Genomic DNA, 13,999 nt, shown 5'->3' with positions numbered 1-13,999 from the left:
AGAATACCGGGGAGAATTAATCTCTGCTTCATCAAGGATGGCCAAGGAATTGTAATATGTTCTCGGATGATCACTGTGGTATTTGCTAACTCTATCTGTATATGGTTGTTTGGGGTAGTTTGCTAGTTCTGCTTTGTCTTTCCCTTGACTTGGGCCTACCAAATGATTAATGATAAATAAAAACTGAAAGAACTGCAGATGCTGTAAATCAGGAACAAAAACAAAGTTGCAGGAAAATCTCAGCAGCTCTGGCAGCATCTGTGAAGGAAAGGTGAATGGATATTTGTGATTAATGGTGAAGGATGCACCACCGTAGAGTATCTACACAAGAAGCACTGTTCAAGATAACAAGAAAGCTTATTGAATGAGAGCAATAAGTACAACCATATCTGGAAGCTAGTGATTCATAATTACTGGATAATAATTACTGGATAATTACTTGGACCTTAGGAAGCTGAGACAGATACATTCATTTTCTCTGAAAGCTAGCATAGAATTCCCTTCTCTAAATACTGTAGAGTAGATAGAACCAATGTTACATGAACATGAATGGTTTCAAAACCATTACCTTATACAATATCAAATCCCCCCCTCTTCTTTCCCTTGGATAAACCATTATACAATCACTTGTACATCTGTATCACATTTACCACCATTCCATCTCGTCCCAAGTCTCTGACTTCACAATTGTAGGGGGCCTGGGTTGTGTTTTGTCTCGAGGCAGGTATTTAGTATACTTTTAAGAGACATGCTTGTGATATCGTCACAGTATGTCCTGAAAATGTAATCTCTGAATCCATCTTAGCAGGAGACACATCCTGCTGATAGGGGTTTGTGCTACTGTTTGTAACCGAATAGCTTAGTTTTAACCCAGACATTGGCTGCCTGTCACTGTCATACAGGAGGAGCTATAATAAACATGTAATGAATCTTTCACTTTTATGTTAACTACATGTAATTCTAATGTCACAGCAGTGAACAGAACTCTGGCCTAATAAGGTACAAGTCCGCCATTCGAGGCAAAAGCATACAAATATGATGGCATATCATGATGGCATCATTGTGGGAAACAGCAGTGGCCACTTACAAAAGAATCTAAGTCCTTAGTGGCAAATTCGTGGAATCCTTACTGAAGGTCAGTTAGAATGACAGCTTTGAATCTCTAAACATTCAGAAGACTGACAGCACCAATTTCTGCAAGTATAGATCTGCGAGTTAAACAGCCAAGAGGCAGACTTAAACTTTAATCCAAATGAAGGTAAGCTTTATCAAGACAGAATCTCTGCATTGTTTCATAAAATGAACTGTCAATTTAGTTTTCCTCTTTAAAAGTCAAAAGCCTTCACAACATTAAAAGTCAACAAAAGTAAAAGGTTACTCTCAGCTTAACTAAACATTCAGACTGAATTTACAATTTCTAAACTACTAAAAAAGCAATTTCTGCCCTTAAGTAGATTGCCTGTATGCAGAGGTTTGTGGGTAATGCAAGTTTAGATCCCACATTTGGTACTAGAACAGAGTGAGGCCTTTGGGATGTCATCACACCTTATTTGGTTTAAATGGAATACAGTAGTTGCTTGGATGAGTAGAGCTCCAGCAATACTCAGGAAACTTGACACCATACAGGACAGAGCAGCCCACTTGATCAGCTTCATTTCCATAAACATTCATTCTCTTCAACACCAATACAATGTAGCAGCAGAGTGTAACGCCTACAAGATACATTTTGATAACTCACTAATGCTTCTCGAATAGCACCATCCAAACCCACGACCGTTATCATCTTGAAGGACAAGGGCAGCTGATACACAGGAACTCTGCAATCTACGAGTTCCCTTCCAAGCCACCCACCATCCTCACTTGGAAATATATTGTCATTCCTTCACTGTCTCTGGGTCAAAATCCAAGAATTCCCCCTAACAGCGTTGTGGGTGTTACTGCACCAAATGGACTGCCGCAGTTCTAGGCTTGAGTCTGCCAACACTTTTGCAAGGAAATCTCCCAACTGCTAGGTTCCAGTTATACACAAGATATTGATTATTCTCAGATCTTGGTGTCATCGCAATTCTCAAGTTTCAAACCCCACCCACTATGGTGTTATAGATTATGTGTGATTCATTTGAATTAATCATGTTTTTACTGTATCTGAGCCAGTATGAACAGCTGTAATTGGCAACTGCTGAGGATGAATAACAAGAAGTGTTGCAAAAGTCCATTCTCTAATGACAGCTTGACACCATTCAGAAAGATCCTGAGAACTTCCTTACATGTTGGCAGTACAGAGACAAACTTGTCCATCTCAGCAGGTCATTTTCAGGTCCAAATAACAGAAGCATTTATGCCAAGCAATTAAGTTCATGTTACACAAGGACATATGGATATTGAATGCACAAAGCTAGCAATGGGAATCGGGGTCCTGGCCAGGAACGAGTCAGAATGGGAGGCATGTGCGACAAGTTGAATGTATCAACCCCAGCCGTGGAGGAAATTCTGCCTCCGTACAATGTTCCATCCATTATGCAAATGAAAATGGAAATAGGCTTACTCACAGCATATGGGGAAGATGACATGTTTGTGACAGATGATATCTCCAAAATATTTCGATGTTTGATGACTTAGCAAATGACGAGTGCAATCATCTCTGAAGAGGCGAGCGCGGTTTTCTGTTTATTCGGTTTACTGAATGGATAGCCTGAAAACAGCCCACATTTCTTTGCCTAACCACTTTAAGATATGCGCTATGTAGGGTATGACCCATTTCATATTGTCACCCCACCATCCTTGTTCAAACAGTCTAGCAGAACATATGGTAAAATTATCAAGTCAATGATTATGTTGAGAAACAAAATAAGATATTTCCATTACATTACGAAATTTTCATCAAACACCAATTGGCAAAGGGACTACCAGCCCCAACCTAGCCTATGTTCAGAAAGCAAGCGCCAACAACCCTGCCTAGCAACTGATCATCTAACTGTTCTGAGATACAGACTGCACTTCTTCAATGACAGAGGCAAATGAAAGACGTATATAATCATGTATCAGGTAGAGAATGATCATAACTATATAGCAGATAGAGAGTGCAGATCCAAAACATCTCCCGCACGCTGAATACAGAGAAAATGTTTAAAATATGCAACCAGCCCACAGCACTTGAAATCATTACTGATGATGGTGCTACGTGACAAAGGAACAGAATTCTGACCAAACCAAGGTGCAACATGTCAATCCTGCTTGAAGATAGTCTGGAAGAAAACTCCAATAATGATTTTGCAATGATGTTGCATGGCAGCAGCCAGCAACAATCAAGTTGTCACCTAAGAGAAATTGAAAATAACACAGACATCGACTGACTGGTGTATGGTGACCAGATTAGGATAAGCCATCTACGCTCCAAAGCATTGCATTGAAATTTAAACTGTTAAGCATGCTAACTCCTTTTGTACCTGTTTATATAATAAGCAAATTGACATCATGCGCTCAAGCACAGCCATGTATATCTGTTTGAAATTAACTTGTTTTGCTTTGGAAGTAGGGCAAATGCTGTGTTACGTCTAATAGCTAGTATACAGAAAATCACAGAATCTCCACAGTGTGGAAACAAGCCATTCAGCCCCACAAGTCTACACCCCTCTGAAGAGCATCCCACCCAGACCCATTCCCCTACCCCTACATTTTCTCATATCTAATCCACCTAACCTAAAGATCCCTGAACACTATAGACAATTTAGCATGGCCAGTCCACCTAGCCTGCACATCTTTGGACCTGGGAAGTAAATAAGAGCTCCTGGACGAAACCCAACAGACACAGGAAGAATGTGAAGACATAACACAGACAGTCGCCTGAGGGTGGAATTGAACCTGGGTCCCTGGTGCTGTGAGGCAGCTGTGCTAACCACTGAGCCACCATGCCACCCTAAATCTTTAAGAAATGCGCTTGTAACTTCATCACTGTATCCTAGTGTGCAATCTTAAGTATAATGGGCGCCTCTGACTCCATCTTCACATGAAGCCAAGGTATCATGCCGATGTTACAACAAGGGCATATGGATATGGAGCCCACAAGAAGGCCAGCAATGTAAATCTGTGAAATGGCTAGGACGGAATCAGGATATTCAATGACTCATTACTGCATGTGAGGAATGCCAACCATGCCACTCCTAGCAGGAGAGGGAGCCTTTATATGAACACAATATTCCATCTATTCTTTGGACCACAACAACAAAGGCTTAGTCAATGTGCGCACAGTTACGTCCTTGAGATGGATCTTCACTTGACACATGTCATGCTGATGGAAGTATGCTGCTGTTTGTAACTGAATAGCTTAGTGTTAGCTCAGACACTGAAATGCCTGTGATTATCTAACACATATCTTGCTTTTATGTTATAGAAGCGAACATAAGTAAAGCCATAACATGTGCAAATATTCTGCTGGAGGTAAAAGCTCAAAATGCACTGGCAGATCAATCTGGACATTTCAGACTTCTGTTGGACTGCTCTCTCTTTTGACTTGGAAGAATTGCATACCTCTTACTTGAGGAATATTAATTCTGATTCTGACCTGTGGACCATTCCTGCACTGATGGATCTTTAATCTCTTGAACACCCTCCACAGAGACGCTGTTCATGTAGATATTGTTGGTCGTCAGTTACATTATCTGGAGGATCCTTAGCCATCTAAAACACTTTCACAAAGGAATTCTTTTTTCAGGTAGTTGTCTATAACATGATCTCGAGAGTCTTTAATTTCTTGAATGCCTATTCGGGATGACAGCTGTTCTGTTGAAACAAATACCTTCATCCTTCACATGGGTTAAAGTACTCTCATTCCTCTTCAACCCAAAGTGGATGATCCATTTCCTCCTTAGGTTATAGATTCAATAATACCAGCCTTTCAAACAATTTGACTCATTCCAAGCGATATCAAGAAATGACTGAAAGACATTGGAGCCCATTAATGGCAGTGGGTCATGATAATATTCTGGTCACTGAACTGAAAACCTAGATTCCAGAACTAGCTGTAATCAACAGTTACTACAAGCAGTTCTTGCAAAGGAATAACAGGCTCACCAGTTCTCAGTTTGGGGTTCCACCAGGACCACTTGGCTCTTGGCTTTATTGCAGCTTTAGTTCACACTTGGACAAAAGGGCTGAATTCCAATGATGAGGTGAGAATGGTTGCCCTTGACATCAAAGTAGTACTTGTCTGAGTGTAGCATAAAAGAGCTTTTGCTCAACCAATGCCAATGGGAATCAAAGGGAAGCCTCTCTGTTAGTTGTATTGTCACAAAGGAAATTGGCTGTGGTTATTGGAAGTCAATCATCTCATCCCCTGGACATCACTGCAGGAGTTACTCAAGCAAGTTCCAAGGCCCAATCATCTCTGGCCGCTCCATCATAAGGTTGTAAAAACATAGAAAATGGGAGCAGAAGTAGCTCATTTGGCTCTTTGAGCCTGATATGCCATTTATTATGATCAGGGTTGATCATCCAACTCACTAGCCTGCTCCTGTTTTCACCAATATCCTTCGATTTGTTTAGCGTCAAGAGTTATATCTAACTTTTTGAAATCATACAATGCTTTGGCCTCAACTGCTTTTTGTCTTGGCAAATTCCACAACATCACCAATCTCTGGGTGAAGAAATTACTCTTCATTCCCCTCATCACAGTCTTAAATGATTTACAATGTACACCTTAGATTATGACCCCTGATTCTGACTCCCCACCATTGGGAACAACCTTCTTGTATCTACCCTGTCTAGTTCTGTAAAAAATGAGGACTTTTCTGAAGATTGCTTAAAGTTCAGCGCCATTTACGATGCCACAGACTCTGAAGTTGTCCATGCCCAAATGCAACAAGATCTGGACAACATCAGTTTCGTTGAGGTTTGCCTTCTGAATCTGCCTTTGATGATGACAGGAGTGTTTTCCAAGATTTGACAATGCTGTATAACAGCAGATTTCACAATGAAACTTGAGAGCTTCAATCTCTTTTAAGATCGGTGGATATCTAACAACTGGATGAACCCTGACTCTCTACCTTGTAATGCTCAATGTCCTTGGTATATCATTTCCAGTAAAACTTCCCAAACGGAAACCGGAATAACTACTGTTTTATCATACACTCATAACTTGTCTATGATTGTGAAATACTGTCAGTGCTCAACATATATTTTCTTAGCCAACCCACTGTAATTTTTGGTCTGGGTCTGGCCAACTTTCAACATGATACTGCCAAACGTTAATGTGTTGGTCTCTCTTTTCTTCTTGTCAAATCTGATTAAGTCTCTTTTGGCTCGTTGCCCATTGTTTCTGTTCATCTGTTTGATGTATTTATTTGATATCATTGCAGATAATCCTACCTCGCCTTGGGCTCTACCGTGAATCTAAGAAGTCCAATGAAATCTTCTACTAATAGTGCCTTGGCCAGTTGGTTGACAATGCTTTGATTTTGGACTAGTGGTTGGACAACTGTTTGTTTCTGAATCAATTGTTTTCTTGGAACAAATAGGATTCCTTGGACAATTTAAGGAAGCTAAAGTCTAAGGATGCCTACTGGCTGACAATTGAAGAGCTTTGTTTGCAAACTGCATGTATATTTTTAACTCTCTTCCATTCCTTGTGTTTGAGTGTAACTGATAGCATGCTTATCCTCTTGACAATTATTTCACCTCAGTTATGTTGCTTAATCTTTGTAGGCTGCAGCCTATGTTTCTTCAAGCTTAAATTTAATTGGATTTCCTTCGACATAAACGAGGTCTATGATTCCCGGACCCCTGGGATCACCAATTTCCTCTATGAATGCCTTGGGCATCTTTTCTAAATGAGAGTGTTGCATCATTTTGAGTTATTTATGTACGTAAGCTCTTCATTTTCTTCAACCCTGTAACTGTACTACTCCTACATCTTGTACTTGATATTAAGGCAACGCTGTATCTTAAGATAACAAGGTATAGAACTGATGAACACATCAGGCCAAGCAGCATCAGAGGAGCAGGAAAGCTGATGTTTCGGATCTGGACCCTTTTTCAGATTTCTGAAGAAGGGCCCAGATCTGAAACGTCAGCTTTCCTGCTCCTCTGATGCTGCTTGGCCTGCTGTGTTCATCCAGGTCTATACTTTGTTGTCTCAGATTCTCCAGCATCGGCAATTCCTACTATCTCTGTATCTCAAGAACTGTCTTTTCCATGAACTACAACCTAGCATTCAGAATGGCCTATCCTTGAATCAGATTGAAAACTTAAGATTTTGTTCCATTTCTTCTCCACATGCTGAATAATCTTATTGCGATCAAATCATTTTAAAGCCATATCATCACATTGTTAATTGTACACTGCTGTTCCTTAAGCTTGTATTCTTGCCTTCATGAATGCGATTTTAAGTTGAATCAGTGTAGAGCTACTTAGATTCCGTGCAACTTTTATTTGCTCATCATTTTTAGCTCTGTAACATTGTAGGGCTGTTGTTATTTTATCAATAACGTTTTACTAGCTGTTGTGTAGTGATTTACTATTTCCAAGATTTCTAAAATGAACTTCTTCATAGAAGCAAAATACTGTTGATGCCAAAAATCTAAAATCAAAATAGAAAGTACTGGATTAACCTAGCAGGTCTGGCAGCCTCTATGGAAAGAGAATCCGAGCTCACATTCTGAGTCCAACCTGACTCTTCTTCAGAACCCAGGTACTGTATCTTTGTACTATTTATCAAGTTTACTTACCTTTTCCAAGGTGTTCTTGTCTTTGTAGACAAGATGGAATTGACACACTTCTTCCCGGATAAAAATCATTACCACCAAGCGGATTTTGACTTAGTTTAAATTAGTCTCTTTTGTGGTGGTAGAGGATACTCAGCTATAATGCACCTATATAAGAGACACTGTTGTTGGCCCACAAAAAGATTTATCGTATGATAATACTCTAAACGCAGTTACATTTTGCTCAGCCATAATCACATGGACCTTAGGGAGCTGGTACAGATACATCCTCTCCCTCTGAAAGTTAGAGTCAAACTCCTTGTCTCCACACACATTATGTGTGTGACATCAAAATCAGTCCAAGTCAATGTAACATGAACTTAACCTTTCAAGACTATTATCTTGTACAAAAGTATCATCTACATTAACTTAAACGATGGTGAGGCTTGTTTACCCATCCAGGTGGGTGTAAAAGACCTCGTGGCACTATTCAAAGAAGATCACTGTATTCTTCTAGTATTGCCAGACAATGATCATCCCTCAACTAACACTGAGCTGAATTCTGATGAAAGGCCATTAATCTCCAATCATTTTGTTTCACTCTGCACCAATATTGCTTGATCTGATGAGTATCTAGCAATTTCTGTTTCGCTTTTAAAGAAACATTAGTAGTCTATTTATTTAATCGTTATTTAAGATGCTTCATTGCTTGCAAATTTACTGCTGCATTCGCCTAAACAGCAACAATAGTTGCACTCAAGCCATTCAGTAGGAAGATTCACAGTGAAAGCAATTTTTTTTCTTTCAGTCACAGCTGAAGTCATAATCATGTCGGTTTTTTTGCAAAATGAGTACAGTCAGGAGTGTCGGACACATAGTTGATCTGAATTTTCATCACAAATGAGGTTAATGGGATCCATGGCCCACTGCACACATACCCGCCTGTAAGGCAAAAAGCTTAATGAGTGCTTTGCTCCAACGGTATAGAAGATTTACATCCATGTTAAGCCTGCAACAAGAATGTCAAATTGGAATAAGTAACACCCACACTCATTCGTAGAATCCCTACAGTGTGTAAACAGGCCCTTTGGCCGAACAAGTCCACACTGACCTTTGGAGCATCCCACCCAGACCCGTCCCCCAATAACCCACCTAATCTATACATCCCTATATACGACAGGCAATTTAGCATGGCCAATCCACCTTGCCTGCACATCTTTGGACTGTGGGAGGAAACCGTAGAACCCAAAGGAAACCCACTCAGACACAGGGAGAATGCGCAAACTCCACACAGACAGTTGCCTGAGGCTGGAATCAAACCGAGGTCCGTGGCGTGGTGAGGCAGCAGTGCTAGCCACTGAGCCACCATGCCGCCATCTTATTACTTGGACAGCTCACAGACTGAGATAGGATGACCTTCTATTGCTTCAATTTCCTTGGTGTAATTTACCTCTTCTGTTCAGCTTTGTAACAGTAACATTCGCCACATTCTCCTCCGACCAACTTCCTTGCCCCTCCTACAGGAAGCGACAACATCAGGTTGAAGCAATTTTGATTGTGCAAGAGGGAGGCTGAGAGTGTAAGAAATAAACTATCAATATGGTTTGATATCGTGAGCATGAACATAAGGTACAAAATCGCTGAAACTGGACAAAGGTGAAGTTGATGCTATAGTTTTGGAGTGGATTGTAAATGGCTGACGTTGACAGAGTGCTATGCTAAGCTGGAGGCAAAGATAATAAACACACATTCTTAACAATTCAGTGTGCTGAAGGGTAATTATTGCTTTGGATGCTATGGGCACAACCCAGTGTAACTCAGTCATCATTCTGCTTGGTCAAAGCCTGCAGCATCTATTGTATCTTATTCCACAAATCAAACAGGCTGTGAAACAATTTTCTAAAAGCAGCAGCCTCTGATGTTATTTCTAGCATAAATTTGTTGACTTTTATCCTATTGCATTGTCAGTTTAAACATATCAGAAACACACAAACTCTATGCCCTCTTCAATAATAGATGCCTTACCAAGGCCTTGAGATACACATTGTCAGCGACTGTTCAGGGTTCACCATCAAATGCTGATGTGTCTTCATTCCTGTCGTGCCATTAATGACCAGCAAAGATCGAGCTTTTGGTTTCTGCTTCTTAGATCAATCCACAATTCTGAAACTAACTGGCTCAGAATGCTAGCGAGGAGTTATCTCCGATTTCTGAATTCATAATCAGATTCAAGTTCTGGTTTTTGGTAGCAAAATGGGGCTCTCAAAATTCTGGCTCCAAAGTGCTGCAGATTTCTGGGCCACGAGAGATAACAGATGCAGATTAATTGTGGGGGATCCACTCCAGATCACTCCCATTGTGACCTGTGCTGACTATTATGAAGGCTGTAACTGCAGTCTCTCTGTCATGTGCTGAAAGCAAGTAGAGTGGGTAGTTTATTCCAGCATTCAGCACGTAACTCCATTTTGGTGCCTAGACTGTGATTTTGGACATTGCCAAGCCTCTGTTTATGTTGTCTCCTAAAGATACACAGGTAAATGTGTTTATGAGCACATCACTTCCTGCCACTTCTACTCCTGCTGCCAATGTAGTTGTAAACAATCGCAACTCAATCATTTAATTAAGGTTTTGGACTTTGTTTGCTGCAGAGTTAGTGGAAATATTGCATTGTCAAAGTTGTTGCCAGGTGTTCTATCAGTCTAAAGGGAGCACTGTGGTTGCCATTCCTCCTGAGCTGCAGAAACATGGGGCAGAGGTAACAGAGAAGACTAACTACCTGCAGATGGGAGAGGAGGACTCTCAGCAGAGAACCGTATCCACCAAGAGAGCACTTCTATCACATTCGCTGGCCTGAATTTTCTCAGAAATGGAGATACAACAGGGAGCTCCAGAAGCCTGAATCCAGAAGTATCTGAGCCAAACATGACACTCATTATTTTCTCAGGGGGAAGAATTCCAAATTGCACATCCATAGTTTGCAGACACAATCCCCAATTAAAAACAGCAGCTGCCTCCATCCATACCCAGTTTTCACTATCCAGGAGTAGGAAACATGACATGCACAGGTTACAACTCTTTAAACATTGCAGAGTTAGTTTGTGGAGTAGAATACCCTTTAAGATAGGTAAAGTAGCTCTTTGGACGTGGCCTCAGGATACCCTTAGCAGAGGCCAGGAGCCCTTTGGCAGAGGGAAGCTACCTTTCGGGAGACATAGGATGTCTTTTGAGATTGTTAAAAGTAGTCATGGATATGTTAAAAAAATTCAGAAATGCTTTGGAACTGTCAAGCTAATTGGAACTGTAAAAAGGAGCTGTCAACAGAGCTGTCAAAAGTAAATGTTGAATTGACTGTCAAATACAAACTGTCAAAATCAAAAACAACTGTCAAAAGCAATTATCAAGCTGTCAAGACATTTAAACTTGTTCCCTTTAAATTCTTTTTAAAAAAAACTTAAATGTTAAAGAATATCTTTCCTTCCTACATTGCTCTGTGAATTGACATAAGCCCTTGTTGGATTACTACTGCCTGTTGATTTCATTAACCAATAATCATCATAGTGGGGTGCCTGTCATTTCTCAGTTTGACTAACTGCTCCAAGTGACAACAAACACTGAAGTAGAACTATTAATTCTAATATTTGTTTTTACAAGGGTTCAAAGGAAGTTAAATTTAGTGATTGGGCTTTTATTCATGAACACTTAGTTTGGAATTTGTAAATTCTCCAACAGACACTTAAGAACTTTATTTTGTTTCATCTTAAGGAGAGGAAGCAGCCACAGAGTAGATTGAGGTTCATACTGCCAATGACCATTTAAGATCACAGTAACTGCCAATTTATGTTAGCAGGATCTTCTAAGCAGAGTGAGTGATATTATCAAACTTTCACAGTCGAATTCTACACCTGAATGTCAGCATGGTCCTGTGCACAATGAAGGGGAACTTTATTATCCTGTCTCTAGGCAGAAGGAAGTAGCAGAGGACATGTGGTTTTTCCAGGTCTGGAGCTTCTCCTTTGTGCAGGGAATAAGTGACTACATGCACGTGGCTCTTAAATTGCCACAGCTCATGGGGAGATGTACTGACATTGCAATTGATACCATTCTCTGAAAGTGAAGCTTGTATGCAAACAAATCGGCACCGTAACATTGATGTTTTCCTAATATCACGGCTGACGGGCCAAGGGAGAGGAATGATGACCCTTGGTGTTTCTCCTATTGCTCAGTCCCTATTGCATTTCCCCATTTTGTGAATCCTGTTAAGGGCCAATTGATTGCCACAATCCCTTACCTAATAACATTGTCAACCAAAATACTCTAGTGGCTGAGAAACACTTCTGTGAAGTCATGAAAGACACTCAAAAAATGCGTTATTTTTATTTTTATTCAGAAATTTACAAAAATGCACTTGCATTTAAAAGTAAGCTGTGTCTGACAGGTAGTATATGTACAGATGAAGGTATACTCCAGCCTACATACCACAAGTTCCGCTGGAGCTGAACCACAATGCTAAAACTGAGATAATGTAGACTGATACTCCAAACATGTAACACATTGAAATGATGACATGTTTGCAGATGTGCTTATGCAACTCTACCTTATTAACCCAGGGATATCATACTCCCAGTGCTGATATTTCGATGCAGAAGCAAGTACATTGTGTACAAGTGTGCAAAATGTGAAGGTGTGATTTAAACTCATCTGAAAAACTAATAGAAATCTAGTAACCAAATGACTTGATTAACTAAAGAACTAGTTCTGAAAGAGGTTCATGAAATAAATTTAAATTACCAAGGAACTTATAAAATTAAATCCAAATGTAATTTTGGGAAATGATATCCCAGCCCCGATGGTTCCACCTGAATAGATCCAGGAGTAATTTTCACTTCAACATGAATAATATTCATATGAATCATAGCCTGCCACATTGTAATCACATATGCTAAAAAGACATTATTAATAGATGAAGCATGTTTGACATATACTAACAGAAATGTAAATTCTAGCTTGCTTGATTTTTACATTTCTTTTACTACTCGTTGCTGGAGGCAAAGCACTTGCAATTTATTTAATAACGGCAGAGACCTGCATGTTCATTACTAAGCTTTGCATTTTCTTTCTATCTTTGCTTACACTTGCAACAGTGCTTTCCCCACTGGGATGGAAACATAGTCACCAATATGTCAACATGTATCTGTTCCAAAGAAGAGACAGAGGACTTGCAATTTTAACTCTGTTTCTCTCTGCCAGGTCCTGTTTGACCTGCTGAGTCTCTCCAGCACTTCCTCTTTTATTGCAGATCTCCAGCTTCCACAGCAAATTGTTTTTATTTGATCAAATTCAAGATGCATCCACAAGGAGCTCAACTGAACATAGAAATGTTAAAAGAAAGGAGCAGGAGTAGGCCATTCAGCCCTTCAAGCCTGCTCTGTCATTCAGCATGGTTAATCATCCAACTCAATACAGTGTTCCTACTTTCTCCGGGTATCCTTTGATCCCTTTCGTCTTAAGAACTTAAAATAATTCAGTGTTGTGGCCTGAACAATCACATGTCATGAATTCCACAAGCTCATCATTCTATGGTTGAACATTTTCTCATCTCTGTCCTAAAAGCCCACTCCTTATCCCTGCACTCCCAGTCATCGGGAACATCCTGCCTGCTTCCATTCTGTCTCATCTTGTTCAAATTTTATGAATTTCCAATGGATCCCCCTCATTCTTCTAAATGCTAGTGAATTTAGCCCTAACCAATCCAGTCCCTCCCTGTTCACCAGTCCCACCAGCCCAGGAATCAGTCTGGTAAACCTCCTTTGCACTCCCTCAATAGCAAGAACATCACTCTTTGAATAAAGAGATACAATACTCCAGATGTGGTCTTACCAATTCTCTGTACAGATGTAACAAGACATCCCTGCATCTGTACTCAATTCCTCTCACCATGAAGGCCAACATACAATTTGCCTTCTTTGATGTTTGCTGCACCTGCATGTTTACTTTCAGTGATTGGGCTACGTGGTCACCCAGGCCTCATTGCACCTCCCCTTTCTTATTCTATTACCATTCGGATAACCTGCCTGCCCATTTTGCTACCAAAGTGGATATTCTCACATTTTTCTACATGATACTGCATCTGCCATGCATTTGTCCATTTACATAATTTGTCCCCACAGCTCACATTCCCACACAGTGCCATTTTGCCTCTGCGAACTTGGAGATATGACCTGTAGTCTTCTCATCTAAATTATTAACATATATTGTGAACAGCTGGTGTTGAACTACTGATCATTGCGTTACCCCACCAATCA

The sequence above is a fragment of the Stegostoma tigrinum genome, chromosome 2 (assembly GCF_030684315.1).
Source record: "Stegostoma tigrinum isolate sSteTig4 chromosome 2, sSteTig4.hap1, whole genome shotgun sequence".
In the NCBI taxonomy this organism is placed as follows: Eukaryota; Metazoa; Chordata; class Chondrichthyes; order Orectolobiformes; family Stegostomatidae; genus Stegostoma; species Stegostoma tigrinum.
The sequence above is the reverse complement of the archived record's forward strand: the minus strand, read 5'-3'. Positions refer to the sequence as shown.